This window comes from Falco punctatus (assembly GCF_963210335.1).
Source record: "Falco punctatus genome assembly, chromosome: 18".
Lineage (NCBI taxonomy): Eukaryota > Metazoa > Chordata > Aves > Falconiformes > Falconidae > Falco > Falco punctatus.
This window is the reverse complement of record NC_137598.1, coordinates 2,373,287-2,390,034: the sequence shown is the minus strand read 5'-3', so window position 1 is coordinate 2,390,034 and position 16,748 is coordinate 2,373,287. Positions and strand designations below refer to the sequence as shown.

General features: G+C 51.6%; 1 long non-coding RNA gene across 1 annotated transcript in view; it reads left to right on the top strand.

The window, feature by feature from the left end:
- The window catches only part of LOC308054808, a 33,383-nt gene extending 19,995 nt beyond the window's left edge, over window positions 1-13,388 (top strand). The window contains exon 5 of the long non-coding RNA XR_013924236.1: window positions 5,166-13,388. This is a non-coding gene — a long non-coding RNA (uncharacterized lncRNA). The remainder of the gene's footprint in view (window positions 1-5,165) is intronic.
- Window positions 13,389-16,748: the final 3,360 nt, after the last annotated feature.

Below are 16,748 nucleotides of genomic sequence, written 5' to 3'. Positions count from 1 at the left end.
CAAGTTCACGGCCACCGGAGGCATTCAGCTGCCGGAGGAGGGGGGGGGGGGGGCAGCGGGATCTGGGGCGTTTGGCTCCATTCTCCCTTCCCTTTCAGCGCTGGCAGTGTCCTCGGTGCATACAGATCCCCCGTCCCTTTCTCCTCCTGACAAGTGCGCACATAAATAAATTACCCCACCGGGCGAGTGTGGAACAATCTGTCCCCTAAATTCTATTCATCGCCAGACAGGACCCATTATTCCCCCGATTAAAGCCGCTGGAGTAGCTTGCAAGGGTTACAGTTACTCTGTCAAACTGTAAATAAGACACTAAAAATAAAGGGCGCTGGCGAGGGAAGGGGGAAAGGGAAGCCAGACTAATGCCTGCTGCTAGGGAAACCGAATGAATCCCTAATGACGCCTGTGTACAAACTGCAAATAATGAAGGAAAAGTGACAAACAGACCGCGGCCGGGCTGTGGTGAGGTCCCCGTTCGACGGCGGCGGTGGGGACCCGCTCGCCCCATCCTCAGGGCAGAGCCGACAGGAGCGGGACCCCCGTGAGCAGAGTGTTTAAGCCCTTGGGCTTAACTTACAGAGAGGTTTAGGTCTTGCGGGGAAACACAATTTTTCAGGCAACGGGAATTGCCTCCTTTGCTGGAGCCTGCATCCCTTTTTGAGGTCGCACGGGGGAAACGTCCATCGCCTGTGGCCTCAGGGCAGCGTGCAAAGAAGCAGCCCCCAAAACTTTAGTGGTCCGCTGTTGGGAGTGTTGCATGGAGCTCTGATGTAGGACAGGGCTGGAACTGGGGGCTGGGGGGTGTGTGTTAAGTCCATCTGGCTGCCCAGTGCAGCCCGGGCTCCCTCCCACCCACAGTGGGGCATCGTGGCTGAGACCTGGTGCTCAACCTTGGCTCTGCTCCTCGCCACTGTGTGATAGATGGTGGGGAAGGACGTCTCCAGCCCTCGAAAGCCTCTCTGGATAAAATCCAAATCCGTTCTTGCTGCTCTCTTACCAGCCAGCAACCACAGGGATGTTCACCTCTCAGCGGATCCTTCTTTTTTTTTTTTTTAATACCTTAGACCTGAAGAGCAAAAAATTATCAGTAATAGGCTCATCCTGGGTTTTCCTCAGTTCCAGAGGGACTGGGATGGGAGAATTTTATTTCAGGTCCGGCTCAGAACTATTCCCATCAGCTGCAAGGGGCTAAGTGTTGGAAGGCTCCCTGTGTTGCTTGGGAAATAGTATTTTGATTCCCGTTATGCAAGCAGGGAAAAGATGGAGAGAAAAGGGCTCTGAGCTGTGCCTCTCGGCGTGGATGCTTGCTCTCAGAAAAAAAGAGAAAGCAGAGAAAGTCTCGGTGGGGCCACGTGGTATCGGGGACCAGGAGCAGATGTGTCACTGGGCTGGAAACTGAGCTCTCATCCCCCAGGACACCACACTGCACATCTATCCTCCCGCAGAGCCTGGCAGCGTCGGGGCATTTCTGGGACCTCATCTGCCACAAGCACCAAGGAAGGGCATATCCAAGAGCCGGGGAGCGCCAAGGTGCTGAGCCTGTGGTGCGGGTGCTGCCGAGCAAAGCACTCCCCCATTCTCCCACCCCCAGCAAAATTGCAAGGGTCCTCGTGCAGGCAGAGGGGTTTGTAGAGATGTGTGCTGGTTTGGTGTTTTCACAAAGATCAGGCATCTTAAAAGGGGTTTTTCAGACCAGTATGGAGCCCAGTTGCGTTTCCCAGTCAGGTCAAACCTGGACTTAGCGGATTTCTTCCCTTTCTGTCTTAGGGAAAAAAAAAAAAAGGAAAAAAAAAAAAAAAAGGAAAAAAATCAAACCCTTTTCACCCCCCATGCCTGGCTGTGAAGCCCCATGACTCCACAGCAGCATTCCTGGGATGTTCCCCAGGCGCGGTGGTATGTGCAGAATTTCAAACAGTAGCACATAGCTCCACATCTCCTGGATGCAGTTATTTGGGAGAAACTCCAGGATGGAGCAGCGAGGTTTATTATTGCTACTCCTAGTAGTGATGGCTGTGCAGCACCTATAGCCTCAGGTAGGTGGGGGGGTGGGGGTGGTGAACAAGAGGTGTTCTCTTGTCTCTACCCTCCAAAATTTACCAGCTTCGTTGGCAAAAGAGAGCAATTTGGAAAAAGTCTTGTAACCAGCCAGGGTTGAGCAAGTCAAACCCAAACCTGGGCTGTCCCGGTGCTCCCCAGCCATGGAAATGGGCAACTTTTCATGAAACCTGCTCCCTGGAGGTTGCCTTTAGAAAAGTGATGGTCTTAGAGAGCCTCATCTCATCCTGGGAGAGGGTTTGGATCCCGTGGGCTTCACTCCCTTGCCAGGGATGGCTTTGCTTGAGGTCCTGGGAGCGGCTTCGGTGCCAGGGCTGCACTCCGGAGCGCGTGGAGAATGGCAACACTTCATAAAAATGAAGTTTTTCTTGCCTTTCCCCGCCTGAATCTCTTGGATCCAATTTTTTTCAAGGTTTCTCTCCACCTGTAAAAATATGATTATTGCTCTTTGTGTTTTAACGAAAGCTGTGATTCCCCTCCACGTCAATCACCTGGCTCCAGAAGCTTTAGCCTGGTGGCAGCTGGTGGCCCTTGAGCAAAGCACGTCCTGACCAGGTTCACCCTACGGCCACCTGGAGAGATAAGGAAAATCAGACCTTCCTCGATATTAAATATGGTTTTACCAGTTCTGAGAAGATAATAAAGATATAAAGATATGAAGATAAATATCTTTATACCAGTTCTGAGAAGATCCTGTGCCTACCTGTCACTCTTTCTTCTCCGTAAAAAATTTTTTTGGAGGATTTTTTTTTTTTTCTTCTATCTATGGATGTAATCTTGATGTGTCCGTACACCAAGAGCTGGCAGCTCACTCTTCTCTTCCTTGGGCGCTCAAAGATTGCTCAATAAGGTCTGCAGGGCTGCTGAGGGGCTGGTGGGGGCCGAGTTTCAGCACACACACCCCCACCTCCCCCTTCCCTTTTCAAGGATTTGGATGAGGCAGATACCTGCAGTTCAGTTTAATTCTAAATTCCAGATTTGGAAAATGTTTGCAGGCACGGCGTGCACAGAATGCACACACGTTTGCAATAATAGCCAGGTAGCTTGCACGGCTAAATCGCTCTGGATTTTTTTTTTCATTATTTTTTTTTTCTTCTTCTTCATTATAACCTTCTTTTAAAGCACGTTTAAATGCTTCCCCACAGGCTCGTGTGAGGGCTGTTAAGGGCTTCATTTGAATAAATAAGTGCATAGGTAGAGGAGGAACATCACCACAACCCCCTGGAAACTCCAGCGCCAACGATGGCATCAGAGGACCGGCAAGTGGGAGAAGGGGCTCGATGTTATATATTCCATAAAGTAGAGTAATTAAGTATTACTAGTTTTGATGACTTCAAACAGAGTGACTCCAGGAAATAAGCCCCTTCTTTATAATTAGTGGGATTTCCTCTGCATCAAACGGAGAGATTGATTCTTTAATCTGCTCACATGCTTTTGATTTGGTCTTTCAGCTGCTTGTACCAACTGCTTCTACTCCCTGCTCTTGCCGATAAAACCTTGCAAAGGAGATTTTAGGAAGGCATGACCTGAGTTGAGGTCTAGGATTTTCTTTGTGTGTGGCTGTTTTGTGTATTCTTAATTTGCCAGAGATGATGATGGTGACGAGAGCAATCATAAAAAAAGAAGAGCGACCCAGGTTTTGAACATCCGTGTGTGTTTAGGTCAAAGAACTGGGCTTTGGGTGGGTTTTTTGTTGCTGGTTTCTCCACCCAGTGTGTTTATTAGCTCCGGTGCATGCTCTTTCAAACCTGCAAAGATCATTTTGGCTACTTCTCTGCAACAGCCTTGAGCTGGCCCAAGTGGGGCTCATTGCAAAACTTTGCTCTTGTAAGAGAGGACAGAGCTGATGTGGGAGCCTGGCCGGTGTTTTGAGGGCTTAGCTGAAATAAGACCATGATTTTTTAAGGGTTTGGGATGCACAGAGGAAAGAGGCCCCTTTTCTAGAGTATTTCAAATGTTTGGTGTTGGGTTAGGACTAAACCCCGGAACTCTGGAAGTTCTGCCTGAAATAAAATCCACCCAAATGTTGCTGTTTTCCCAGTGAAGAGCTCAGGAGGGAGCAGGAATTTGCCTCCCTGCAAGTGCAAGAAGGCAATTGTGAGCAACCAGCTCCTCCCTGGGCACGTCCAGGGGGTCTCTGGCACCGTATCAGTCGTATGGAAATGTGGTCTGGGGTCTCTGCTGGTGCCAGGCCCGGGTCCAACCTGCCCTGAGCTCCCCCCACCTCCAAAATAGCTCAGACCTTGAATCATCCCAGCAAACAGCCCCCGGGCTGGATTTTTTTTCTGGCACGTGAGGTTCTCCTGGGACCTCTGCGGAGGGAAAAAAGGGGAAAATTTGGGACTATGTTGTTTTCCATCCATCTTCTGGTCCTGTTGGAAATGTGCAGCGTGGGCAGGAGAAGGGCTCGCGGCGCTGCGCCTCGACTTTTGCATCCCTTTGGGTGAAAATCAGAGGATGATGGCTCTGCGAGGGGTTGTTTGGGTAGCTGTAGAGCAGAGACTGGCACCTCAATCACACCCCCTCTGTTTTTTGGGGGGGCTGGCATCGCCCTCGGTGCACGTCACGCACAAATAGAGTGGGGAGGGTAAGCACGGGGCTGTCCCCACGGCAGTTTGGTGGCCACAAGCCTGCAGGGAGGAGCTGTGGGAAGAGGGTCTGGAGTTCACCTGGAGCCAGGATGCGGTCCAGGGATGCAGGGATAACGGCAGAGCGGCCGGTTTAGCATCCCCCTCGCAAGCCTCCCCCCCTGTCTGGAGCAGTGTTGAACACAGATCGTATAATTAGGGACCCGGTGAAGACGTAACTGTACAATTATGCAAATAGTGATCAAAATCACTGTTTTCAGCAGAAATGCCTGAAGATCAAGACAGAAGCTTCATGCAACCTTAATTTAATCCGGTCCTGCAGGAGTGGGGAGGTCTGATGGATGACCCAACCTCATGCCTGCCTGTGTTTCACCGGGCTGGGGTGGGAGGCGGGGGAGAGGAGCACAGGAGCATGCTAAGCGAGGGAAAAATGGCCCTGGGATCATCTTCCCGTATTGGCAAAGCAGGGAAAAACCACCAGAAAGGGAAATGCTGATGTTTACAGGGATTTTCTTTCGATTTCAGGTGGAGAACACGAGACTGGAAGAAAAAAATAAAAAGGAAGAAAAGAAAGGAAAAGTCTCCAAACCCAGGAAATCTGTGTTAATTGCTTATGAATGTCTCTGTCTAAAAAATTATCGAATTGATGTTGTCGTGCTTTTTTTTGACAGCCTGTCTGTTACATTTTTTTTAAATATTCATGCACCGAAATCTAATTACTAGGCAAATTTAATGATAATGAAATGAAGGCACTTTAGCAAAAAGCACAGGGCCTTGTTAATGTTTTCTCAGCCTCTGTCTTGTTCATATTTTAAAAATTTATATATTTTTTTTACAACTGCCTTTCTTGCATGTAAGAAAAAAAAAAAAGATTGCTGAAAATAAAACTTGGATTGCTGAAAATGTTTGTGGTGGCTCTGTTTATAATGATGGGGAATTTGCAAGGTGATTAAAGGTGTTTTGCAAAAATCAAATGAGCCTAAACTAATCAGATAAGGCAGATGAAATATTATTATTAGAGAGGTAACATTAAGAGTGTGCCTGGAGGCTTTAACGAAGATGAAGACTCTAGTGTGTTGTGCAAAGGCAACAACACCCTTGCCATCCTCTGGACCTCTCCACCTCCTTTCCAGGGCATATGTCTTGCCCGTGCCCTCCCTAAGCCAGGTCTGGCTGGGCAGAGCATGCACATGATGGCTGGATTGTCGCTGTGGTTAATGGAGCACGCATGTGATGGTTGGAGCATGTGTGTGATGGTTAGAGCATGCATGTGATGGTTGGAGCACTCACTCATGTGATGGTTGCAGCATGCACGTGATGGTTAGAGCATGCACGTGATGGATGGAGAATGCACGTGATGGATGGAGCACACATGTGATGGTTGCAGCATGCACGTGATGGATGCAGCATGCACGTGATGGATGGAGCACCCACATGATGGTTAGAGAGTGTATGTGATGGATGGAGCACACATGTGATGGTTAGAGCATGCACGTGATGGTTGGAGCACACACCTGATGGATGGAACACGCACGTGATGGATGGAGCACACATGTGATGGTTGGAGCTTGCACGTGATGGATGCAGCATGCACGTGATGGTCAGATCATGCCCCAAGCTCCCACCACCCCAGCTCCACCTGCTCGAGGTCCCTGCACCTCAGCTGTGTAGGCACCAAGCAGACCACTAGCAGCTGGGTGGTGGGAATAAGCTGGTGGCCACCCGGTGAGCCTGAGGAGACAACACCTGAGACCCATGAGCAATCAAGGTCACCCTGGGCTCCTGGGCTGTTGCTCTATTTAAAGGAGAGCACGGGAGAGCTTTGGTTTCTCTCAGCCTTCCTCTGTGGTTTTTGGTGTTGCTGCAGGCTGTGGTGTCCCTCTGTGCCAGTGCTGCTTCTCCTGCACCTCTGCTGTCAGGTTGGTCTTTTTTTTTTTTTTTTTTTTTTGGGGTGTTTGAACATCTGGCTGTTGTCTTGTTGAGGATGATGTTAAAGGTTTTTTGGAGGGTGTTGATGACCCTGATCGTCTTTGTAGGGTCTGCTTTTCTGGAAGACCTTAATGATGTTGGTTTTGCAGTGGTTGGGGTGCCCTAGTGAAGGTGGCATGGGTGGGAACGGGTGCAGTGCTGGACTTGCTGGTTGTGAGTGCTGGAGACTGGGACACCCCCCCACCCTTACATGGGGTGACTGGAGGCCAAGCTGGTGTGGTGGAGCTTACGTCCTTCAGGGATCCCCAGTGGGGTTCAAAGCATGACGTCTCCATGGTCCGTGTCCCTGTGTACCTTCTGGGAATGAAGTGGGATGGGAATTCGGGAATTTGCAGACCGGGTAGGCAGAAATGTTTTTTTTTTTTTTTCCCCAGAAATGCTGCTCTTTGCATTTTGGGAGGGCACCAGTGACAGCTCAGTGGGTTTGCAGAGCTGTGGCAGGTCCTGAGGGAGGACCATGAAAGGCCAGGACACAGTTTGGACCTTTTTTGACTTACAAGCCCCCTTGGTGAAGGCAAAAGGGTGGCCTTCCTTGCCCTGCAGCCCAGCTCTCTTGGCTGTGGCAAACCTCTTAGAAGTAGCTCCTGGACCACGTTAATCCCTTAATCCTTCCTGCAGCCATTCCCTGCTGGTGATCAACAGCTGAAAGGCATCCTGACATCATCGCTGGCCTGGGGGGGTGGGGGGAGCAACCTTCCCAGTGGTGGAGGAGAGACCTTCGTGCCTCTGGTTTCTCCACCTCCTGCAGCAAAGGCTGCTGTGAGCTCCCAAATCTGCTGCCACGTGGATTTGGGGGCTGGATTTCCAGGCTTGCAGCGAGGCATGCTCCCTCTGTGCTCAAGGTCTTTGCAAAAAAAAATCTGGCTCCCTCCTCTCCACCTTAGCAGAGGACCCCATCCTCATCGTCAGAGTAACGCTTCATCCCCCTGTCCTGATGAAACGCTGCGGCAGGAGATGTTCAGCAAAATGGGCAGGGGTTGCCAGCTGTTGGGGGTGTCCCCAGCTCCAGGACCCCACAAACGCATTTAGTAAAGGCTTTTGCATCTTTTTGCTGTGCTTCTCCACCTTGTGCCTCTTGTATCCCAAAACGCTCCAGGTGGTTGTTCCCTGCCCTTCAGCTCATCTCAGGGTTTTACCGCTCGCGGTTTGATGCTCAGCTCTGTGGTGGAAAAAAAACCCAAACGAACCTTTCCGAGTGGACTCAGGAGCGTTCACAAACTTGCACATTTGCACACGTTTGTTTTACAGAGCTCTTGGAGCTGCATTTATCCTGCCAAAATGACAGTTTTCTATTAGAGAGCTGTAGCCCGGCATGATGATTATAATTGTCACTAATTTCTTTCTTTTGCAATCAGGTTTGTACCTTGACACACTGGCATAAAATGAGGCAGATTTTCCCCCCTTCAGGGCAAGGCTTACACTCGAAATGTTCATAAAACCTGGATTTCTTTAGGGGAAGCTGGTGCTGCTTGATGGTGGTTCTGCAGAGATGCCACTTTTCGGCTTGTGGCGCGGAAGGGACTGTATTGGCAATGTGCAGCCCTTGAGCTGGGGATGGGGAATGTTCCCTGTGGACAAATCCCAAACCCACCCTTGAGGAGGCTGGATGGGGGGATGGAAGGTGCTGCCCTGTCTTTGGTTTGGGCTGGAGAGTCCCTGTGCAGGGCTCAGCACCGAGGTCCTCGCGCCCCGATGCACCGTCTCTGCACCAAGGGCAGAGCCTTCCGCCGGTGTCCATGTCTGCTTTGCTCCTTGGGCTTTTTCCACTAAAACCTCGTTAAATCTGTGTAAATGGGCTGCAGCTGGTGGGGACGTAACCGGTGGGATGAGGGAAAAGAAGCTGTGGGACTTGTGAGGGTTCAGGGTGGGGAGAGGCGCTTCTGAATCGCTGCTGCATTTCTGCTGGGGTCATGAGAGGAGAATTTGGCCCTCTTCTTTATTTATTTATTTATTGTTGGCTTAAGCCTCTGACGAGTGTGTTGCAGAGATTCCCAGGGGGTATGGGTTGGCAGAAGTCCCAAGATACCCTCAAGAATATCCCCACCTCCCCCCCCACCCCCCAAACAGAAATAACTCGGTAAAACAAAGCAGCGGATTGTTCGGCCAACTAAAATTACCAGCATGTCCAATAAAATATGTACAGCATTAAAATAAAATTTGCATTGCAATAATGCTTTATTAAGCACATTAGGAGATTAAAAGAATCAACCCATTTGTTCCCATTCATGTTACGTCAGGATTTGCATTATTTTTTTTTTTCTCCCCGTGCTTGTTTGGCGAGTGATTTTTCTCAACGAACCTTGCAAAGATCTAACCCGAAAAAAGGTGTATGTGTGTGTATATGCCGAGGGGTGTGTTGGTTTTTTTTAAAATCCAAGCACTTGACTCGGTTGTGTTTGTCTGCATGAGTGTGCAGCAGAGGAGGGGTGGAATGGAGAAGAAAAGATTTGTCTGCTTCCATTTCGGCTAAAATGGTTAATTAAGACAATAGAGGCTATATAACAATTGGGGCTGGGGCTGTGAATGGTTGTCTAGACTCTATAGTTCAGCTGCAACTTCTCCGTCGGAATTTTAACTTGGCCGGGCTCGTTTCCCCTCCCCTCTTTCCCCGCCTCTCAGCTCATGTCCATAAGTTCCCTTTTCTATTTTGTTTGGGTTTTTTTGTCCTTAATCAATCTTTTGAGAGATGGGGGCTGGATTGACAGCTCTGCCTGTCTGAGGTCTTGTGTTTGCCATGGCGCTGCCTTCCCAGCGCCTGGACGGGCCCGATCCTGGCGCAGGGAGAGGGACTGAGGCCAGCTCTTGGTGCTTGGTGGAAGGGGGACTGTGGCATAAATAATAAAACTATATTTTTTTAATGCTGGAAGCCCTGGAAAGGTCAGGGAGGGGGGGCTGGCACTCAGTGTTTTGGGGTCCTGGCATGGTCAGTGTTCCCTAAGTTGCATCGTTTTGAGTCTTGAGATCCAGATCACTCTGAGAGGGGGCTAATCCTGCTCTTGGGATCTCTGGGGAAGCAGATGGATGAAGCTGGGCAGTGGGAAGCTGAGTGCTGCAGTTGGCTCTCTGGGCAAGGTGTCCCCTGCCAGTGCGGCTGCTCTGGTGCTGCACACCTGGAGTGGGAATCTGTGGACGTAGCAAAAAACTGCTCTGGCCCCTGTAACCACAACCTCCCCCGGTCAGGCTCATAGATCCACCATGGGCTGTTAAACAGCTCTGTGAGACCTCCAAGCTTGGAGGAGAAGCAACATGAGCAGGGAGAGGTGGGGACCCAGATTTCCCACATCCAATGTTTTTAACTTGACCTTGAAGGAACTGCTTCAAAAATCACCTCCAAGCACCTAAGAAAGGGCAGCCCAGGGCTTCAGCTCACAGTGCAGGGATCTGGAAAAAACGTTTGTGCTCCATAAATCTGCAATGAACCCAAACTCTTGGTCCCCAGAGGAGGGTGGGGGCTGTTACTGGAGCAGCTCCCCCAAAGCCCAGGGATGCTCCCCATAGCTGAGGTGTGGGCAGTGCTGTCAGGGTCTCACAGCTCAGGGTGTCCCCCAGCCGTGCCGCATCGGGACTTCTCAGTTTTGTCACATCTGGGGCCTCAAAAGTCTCTTTCTCTTCCATGGGGAGAGCCTCCTGTTGGGCTGGAGAAGCCTGGCTGGTGTCTAGGTGGTTTTAAAGGCAGTCTGAAGTGGCTGCACTATTATAATGGCATGCACAGCGGGAGGGAACCTCTCTGGAGGAGGACGCGGGGATGCAGCCACACGCTTGAAATATGGGCGAGATTATTCCAACTGCATACATGCAAATGAGGCCCGTCTGTAGACAGGAGAGACAAAAGGTCATTAGCTTCCCATGTAGAGCCCTTCATGCAGGGCCTAATTTACTGTCTTCCTAACCCTTTTCTACAGATCTTGCATTTTGAGACTTAAAATGGTGATATTTTGGCAGTTTTGATAGGTGTTGAACAACTCGGGGTTTATTAGATATTGTGGGATGCGTAGCAAGCGGGAGGGATGTGCAAGAGTTCAGCTTCTCCTCCAAAGCAGATGTTTGAGACTCATTAGGTGCTGCAAGTTGGCTTGTAAATTGAAGCGTACTTCAGGGCCTCCTGAAACACAAGATCCCCCAGGTTTTCTTTCAAAAGCGTGAGTTTCTGCCAGCCTGAAAGCTTGCGATCAGCTCTTGCAAACTTTTTTGGTCCCCCCAGATGATGCTTGATTTCTTAGCCGGGGGTGTGTGGATTGTGTGACCATCCCACTGAGCTGGATGCAGCTGCTGGACCCCGGTGAGCCAGGAGCATCCTTGGGGTGAAGGGCAGACCAGTTGTCCCCGCAGCACCCATCCCTCCTCTGGGTGAGTGGCACCAGCTGCCTGTTGTCACAGAAGCGGGTGGCTGAGCTTTGGGTGGCTCTGGAGGCATCTGTGTGCTCAGAAAATCCTGCCTTGGGCTGGGGAGAGGTGGCTGCCCTCACTGCTCTTTCCCTTGGCTATTTGGGAAGAGTCGGGTGTTTCAGAGGCTCCTGCAGCCCATCAAATTCCTTCAGGGGCTGAAGGGACCTGGGCTGGATCCTGCTCAAGTGGTGCTTACAGCAGGCTTTGGCACAGGGAGCTTCCTCGGCGCTGCTTTTGATGCCTCCACCTACGTTTTGGGCACTGAAGGAACGAGGGAGACTGGTGGTATTTCCCTGGGGGTCCGTAAGGTTTTAATTTTGGCTGCTTTGCTCACCATCGAGGTCCCTCAGGGAGGTGGCAGCGGTGGGAAGGGCTTGGGGTCACCTCCGAGCACCGAGATGGGACGCGGTGCCACTGGCCCCTTGCGCGCAGGGTGGGTTGCCAGCTCTGGTTTGGCTGGCAGAGCGGTGAGGGTGCTCTGGGGGGTGGGATCCCTGTGGCCACCCCTGGGTGTGGGACCCAGGGTGCTGTCCCTGCGGCCAGGGCTGCGAGCCAGCACGGCTCCCGCCAGCCCTGCCTCCCCCAGCCCAGGATTGAGAGTTTATTCACGCACTAATCAAAGTGACATGATGGTCGTGGCAGACTAAAGCCATTCACTCCCTGAGCTGGCGAGGTCGGGAGGTCGCCCAAGTTCGCAAGAATGGGGCTTTTGTGATGCAGATCGGCCGAGAGCGGCCAGACCAGCGTGGCAGGGTCCCCCCACTTCCATGACGTCGAGTGGGACACGGCGTGGGCCTGAGCTGGGGGCTCCTCTGCTCCCTGGGTCATGGTGGGGGGATGCTGGTGGCTGCCCTGGGCTGGTTTGTGGGGTGGCTTTGGAGGTGGTGGGTGCTCCTGCAGCACAAGGAGGAGGTTAGCAAACCCTTTGGGGGGGGTGTGCGTGCATCCTTGCAGCGAGGCTGTACAGTGCTACGGAGCCATGAGATGCTTGGTCCTGGTGGGGGGGCCACCTCAGAGCAGGCACCCAGCTGCCCCCCCTGCTTGCAATGTGGGGTTGGGAAGGGGCTGGCTGTTTAGTCACTCTTCCCTGCATTGCTGCACCCATGTTCAGCTTGGTCTGGGCTATGTCTGCAGTCCTGACCCTGCTGCTGGCATCTGGGGGGCTGTGTGGGGCCAGGTGGGGACACCCCCCTGCCACCCGCAGTGTGTCTGGGGATACACTGAGCTGTTGGAGGCAAGCAAATGCCACGCTGTGCTCCTGAGGACCTACGCCAGGACTTGCTGCAGGTGGCAGGGGAAGCAAAAATGCTGCTGTGCAGGAAGGATAAGGAATGAAGGGCTCATTCCTGAGCCGAGAAACCACCTTTCTCCCCTGGTCCTTAACCCGCATCCCTCCGTCCCCTCCATCCGTGCTCCCTCTGCTCCAGCAGAGTTAGACCCTGCCTACCGCACCACCTGTGCGTGGCCACTTGGTAGCTTTACTGGTGTGACTACAGTTTTACACCTCTAAAGCTAAGCAAACCCCCAACCCAATTTTTATAATTGGCTCTTGACCAAAATGAGTTTCTTTTGAGGGGGTTTCAAACAAAGCATGCTGGTGGCAGGGGCACCCCGAGCCACAAAAGGCCTTGGCTTTGATCTTTTCTGCTTTTATTGTGGGTGGAGGTAAAAATAAATGGTTCAAAAATGAAATGGGTAATTCAAAAGGTTTTGGAAATTGAAGCAATATTTTCGTGGCGGGTTGGAGACAGTGGCTGTGCGCAGCCACCCCTGCGCGTGCGAGCAATAAGTTCGGTTTAGATTTGAGGTCTGTTCTGCAGAGGGAATTGGCAAAAATAACGGCCGATAAACTTGGGCAAAATGAGTTCCTTTCGGCTGAAATGGGAGGCTTTGGGAGGGAATGTCCAACAGAATTAAATCTTCTGGAGGGAGGAGGTGGGGAACAGCAAAATTCATCACAACCCACAAGCAAATTCTGCAAGAAACAGGGAGATTTCCCCTGCCTGGAAGAGAAATACAGGTGCTAACCCCCAAGTGCTGGGCTTTTTTTGATGAACACAGTTGGACTTTTGCCTCGTGGGTGTAAATCCAGAGCATGTGGGGGCTTGCTTGGGTCTTTGCGGTGGTGGGATGAGGGCTGGGCTGGAGGGGGATCACGGGTGCTGCTGTGAGACCTCCACCGGCCGCCCTGATAGAGAGATACAGCCCGTGGCAGGGCATGAAATCTGCTTGAATAGGTGACTCCCGGCTCGCGCTGCCCGATGCGCCTGAAACGACTAAATTACCCCTTTGCTGCCCCTGAGGTCCCTCCGGGGCTGGTGAGGGTGGGCAAAGCTTCCTTCTGTCAAGGGGATGAGCTTGCAAAGAGGTTGGGGGGGGAAAAAAAACGGGTTTAGACCTCTTCAAATCATACCCCTCGATTCTCTCTGTATTTGAGATGGATTCCATCGTGGTTTTGCTGCTGTTTGAGGTGGAAATTTCATATTCAACCTGGAAGGAAAAGGGACGTGTGTGACCAAATGTACTTCTTGCATCCCCCCCCCCCAAAAAAAACCCTGTTGGCTGCAACTCTGGATTTAGCCTGTGGCTGTCTGTAGTGCTGGGGAGGGATGGGCGGAGAAGAGCAGGATGGAGGAGCAACGAGCAATTTACAATTTACCCCCATGGTTTTCACATATCAGCTTTTTATTATTATTATTCTGAGGAGCTTTTTGGTGCTTCCTTGGTGGTGGTTGGGGAGACTCAGAGAGAGGAGGCCAGAAGGTGAAGGCTGGTGGGATGCAGTGGTCCTTCCCAGGGCTGTACCGTGCATGGGGAGCGGGGGGAGATGCGATTGCAAGTACAAAATGAACCGGAGAGCGACCATCTCCCTCGGACAGAGAAAGCGAAGGCAGAGGCACAAAGGGGTGGGCTTTCTTCCTTTTTTCTTTTTTTTTTTTTTTTTTCTGGGGGAATACAATGTGATGAATTCAGTGCGAGGGCCAGCGCCACCCTTTAATATACTTTCAGCTAAACAGGGGTTTCTATGGCAGCCGGGAGAACCAGGCGAGCCCTGAAAAGATGTTTGTGCAGAGCTTTGCCAATGGCATTTGTGGCGAGGGGCACCGGTGCCAGACGGGTAACGCTGCGCCGCCACTCATCATGCGCTGACAGCCTCCTGGTCCCCCACCACCCCAACGTTTCTGGCGTTTTAATGCCCTCAGACAAAAGGGGTGGCAGCGTTAGCCCGGGATGTGGCTGGCATCGGCCCGGCACCGTTGCCTGTGCCATTGTGGAGGTTCAAAATCTGTTGGGGGGAGCGGGAGGCAGTGCTATCCCCAGGCAGGTGCTGGAGAATGGGATGGAGAGGAGGAGCAGGGGACTGAGTCTGCCAGGACTTGGCCATCCCTTCAGCTCTATCCTATCTTATTTCCTACGGTTGGAAGTGTTTTTCCAAAAAAAAACCAAAACCAAAAAACCCCACCAAATGGAAACGAGCAGTGTGGATATTTTTTTTTCCTCTGTTTGTCTCGGGTGCTGGTTTGCCTGGTACCAGTTGCATGCAGAGTGTTCAATGGAGGACCAAGAGCCTCCCTTGGTCCTTTCGCTTGCTCCTGGGAGGAGCTTTGATGTGAGAAGGTGGCCATGCTGGCCCTTTGGGGTGAGAAGGAGCCTGAGCCCCATCTCTGCCCTCAGGGGTGCAGCAGTGTGAGCTGTGGCCAGCTGCGGGGCTCTGGATCACCCATCCCAGCATGGTTGGTGCAGTAGATCTCCAACATCTCCTGGCATCCTCCTGCAAAGGAGAGGGCTGGGAGCAGCCCTTGCTCGGCTGCTGCCTCTCCAGCAGCTGCAGCTTGGATTGCTGCTCCACCTCATCCACAAGCTCTTTGCTGCTGTGTTTCCTCTAGATGATTTTTAAATTATTTTTTTTTTGGCGTAAAAAGGCTTGGAATTTGCTTTTCTCCAGAGCAAAGCTGCCTATTCCAGCAGCAGCAGCTCCCTGGACCAAAGGTCTGGAGCCTGTGCTCCCTGATGTGGCCAGGGACAGAAGCACGGCTGTTGGGGTTTAAAATCCCAGGCTGGTTTCGGTGGGGTAAATCAGGATTGAAATGGCTGCAGGGGAGGCGGTTCGGCGCAACCTCAACACGCTTCATCTGGTGCTGCTCCCCGCGATGTTGCATCAGCTACAACAAGTAGTTCCAGATGGTCCCTTCCCCCATCCCATGGGACATTCTCCTGCTTCTCTCCAAAAGCTCCCTCTCCCCCACCACAAAAAAAAAGTGTTCTCCAACTTGCTCCTTTCCCATGGGCATTTCCATTCCTAATCTTCTGTTGTTGGGAAAAAAAAAATTCGAATGAGATTTTTTCCGGAGCAGGGTTCCTATAGATTCAAGACTGATCTCATTAAGACAGCCGGAAGGGGAGCAGGATGTTTTAAATTCATCGGCAATACTTGAGGTTTTTCTTCCCTTCTCCTTCCCCCTTTCTTCCACTTCTGAGGAAGAACAAGAGCTGAAACTTCAATGTTTTTCTCTGAGTGAAATTGCCAAGTAAATTACTTTAGACTCTATAATGCGAAATAGTCAAATGAAAAGTGATTTTTTTTTTAAACAAGCTCAGTGTTACTTCTTGAAGAGCCCAAAGCAAAATGTGTTGATCTCGTTTCAGTGCTGCTCCCCTCCCAATTTCTCTTTCAAAACAAACTCTTTGTAGAAGTGGACTGCGTTTCTGCGTGACATCTTGCTTTTGATGAATCATCATTTTCCATCAGAAAAATGTCCAGCCAGCTCCACCCTCAAAGCCATGTGTTGGTGACATCCCCAACAGCTTCAGTTTGTGCACAACTGGAAGGAAAAAGCCCTTCAGCCCTCAGTGGATGATCGCTTCCCCTCCTGCCCCAGTCCAGACAATCAAATCCCCCAGATGACACCAGTAAAAGCTAAGATAACACTGGGGCAGCTCCTGGGTGCTGAGCTTTGGCCAGATTTGGGGTTCTTGTGTGCAAACGAGGTATTTTCACCCCTGAACCCCAGGTTGTCCCTTGCCACCTCTCCTCTCCATCCCACCGGAGCAGCCTGGGATGCTCAGCTTGCCCCAGGGGTGGGGGGTATGGTGCTGCTTCCCCCCCCTAGCAAGGGTTGGGGAAAAGCTGAGCGGCTCCAGGCTCGGGGAAGGTGATTCACAAAGGTTTTTGTGCTTATTGCTCATGTTCCAATGGATCAAATGGTTACTTGGGTACCCCAAAGAGCCCCTCCGGTGTCCCCAGTGTGGTCTGAGAGCTGCCCTGGGGTGAGCAATGCCTGCAGGGCTTGGGGTGAAAGGGCTGGGATGAGGCTGCACCCACTTTCTGGCAGCTCTGAGCACCCAAAGTGCACGGAGGAGGCTCATTTGCCTGTCTCAAAGGGGTGGACTGGGGTGATGTGTCCTCCTCCACCCCCCCCAAAAATATCCAGACCAAAGCTGGGCATGGAGGAGGTAAAAGCTGTGAATAAACCGTGCTGGCACCCCCAGAAATCCAACGGCAGCTCTCAGGAAAGTCGGGCGCTCTTTGAGCTATTCCTGCCAAATGCTTGACTCGGCGCAGAGAGGGTTATTTTTTAAAAGCATAATTGTTTGTTTTTTCCCTTGGAAAATCATGTGGGGAACAGATGGGGCTGCGCAACAGCCCTGCCTTCCCCTAATATTCCTTGCCCTAATATTTGAGCTCTTTGGCTGACACCAAGAGGTATCTGAAAAGAGGGGGGAAGAGGAGCA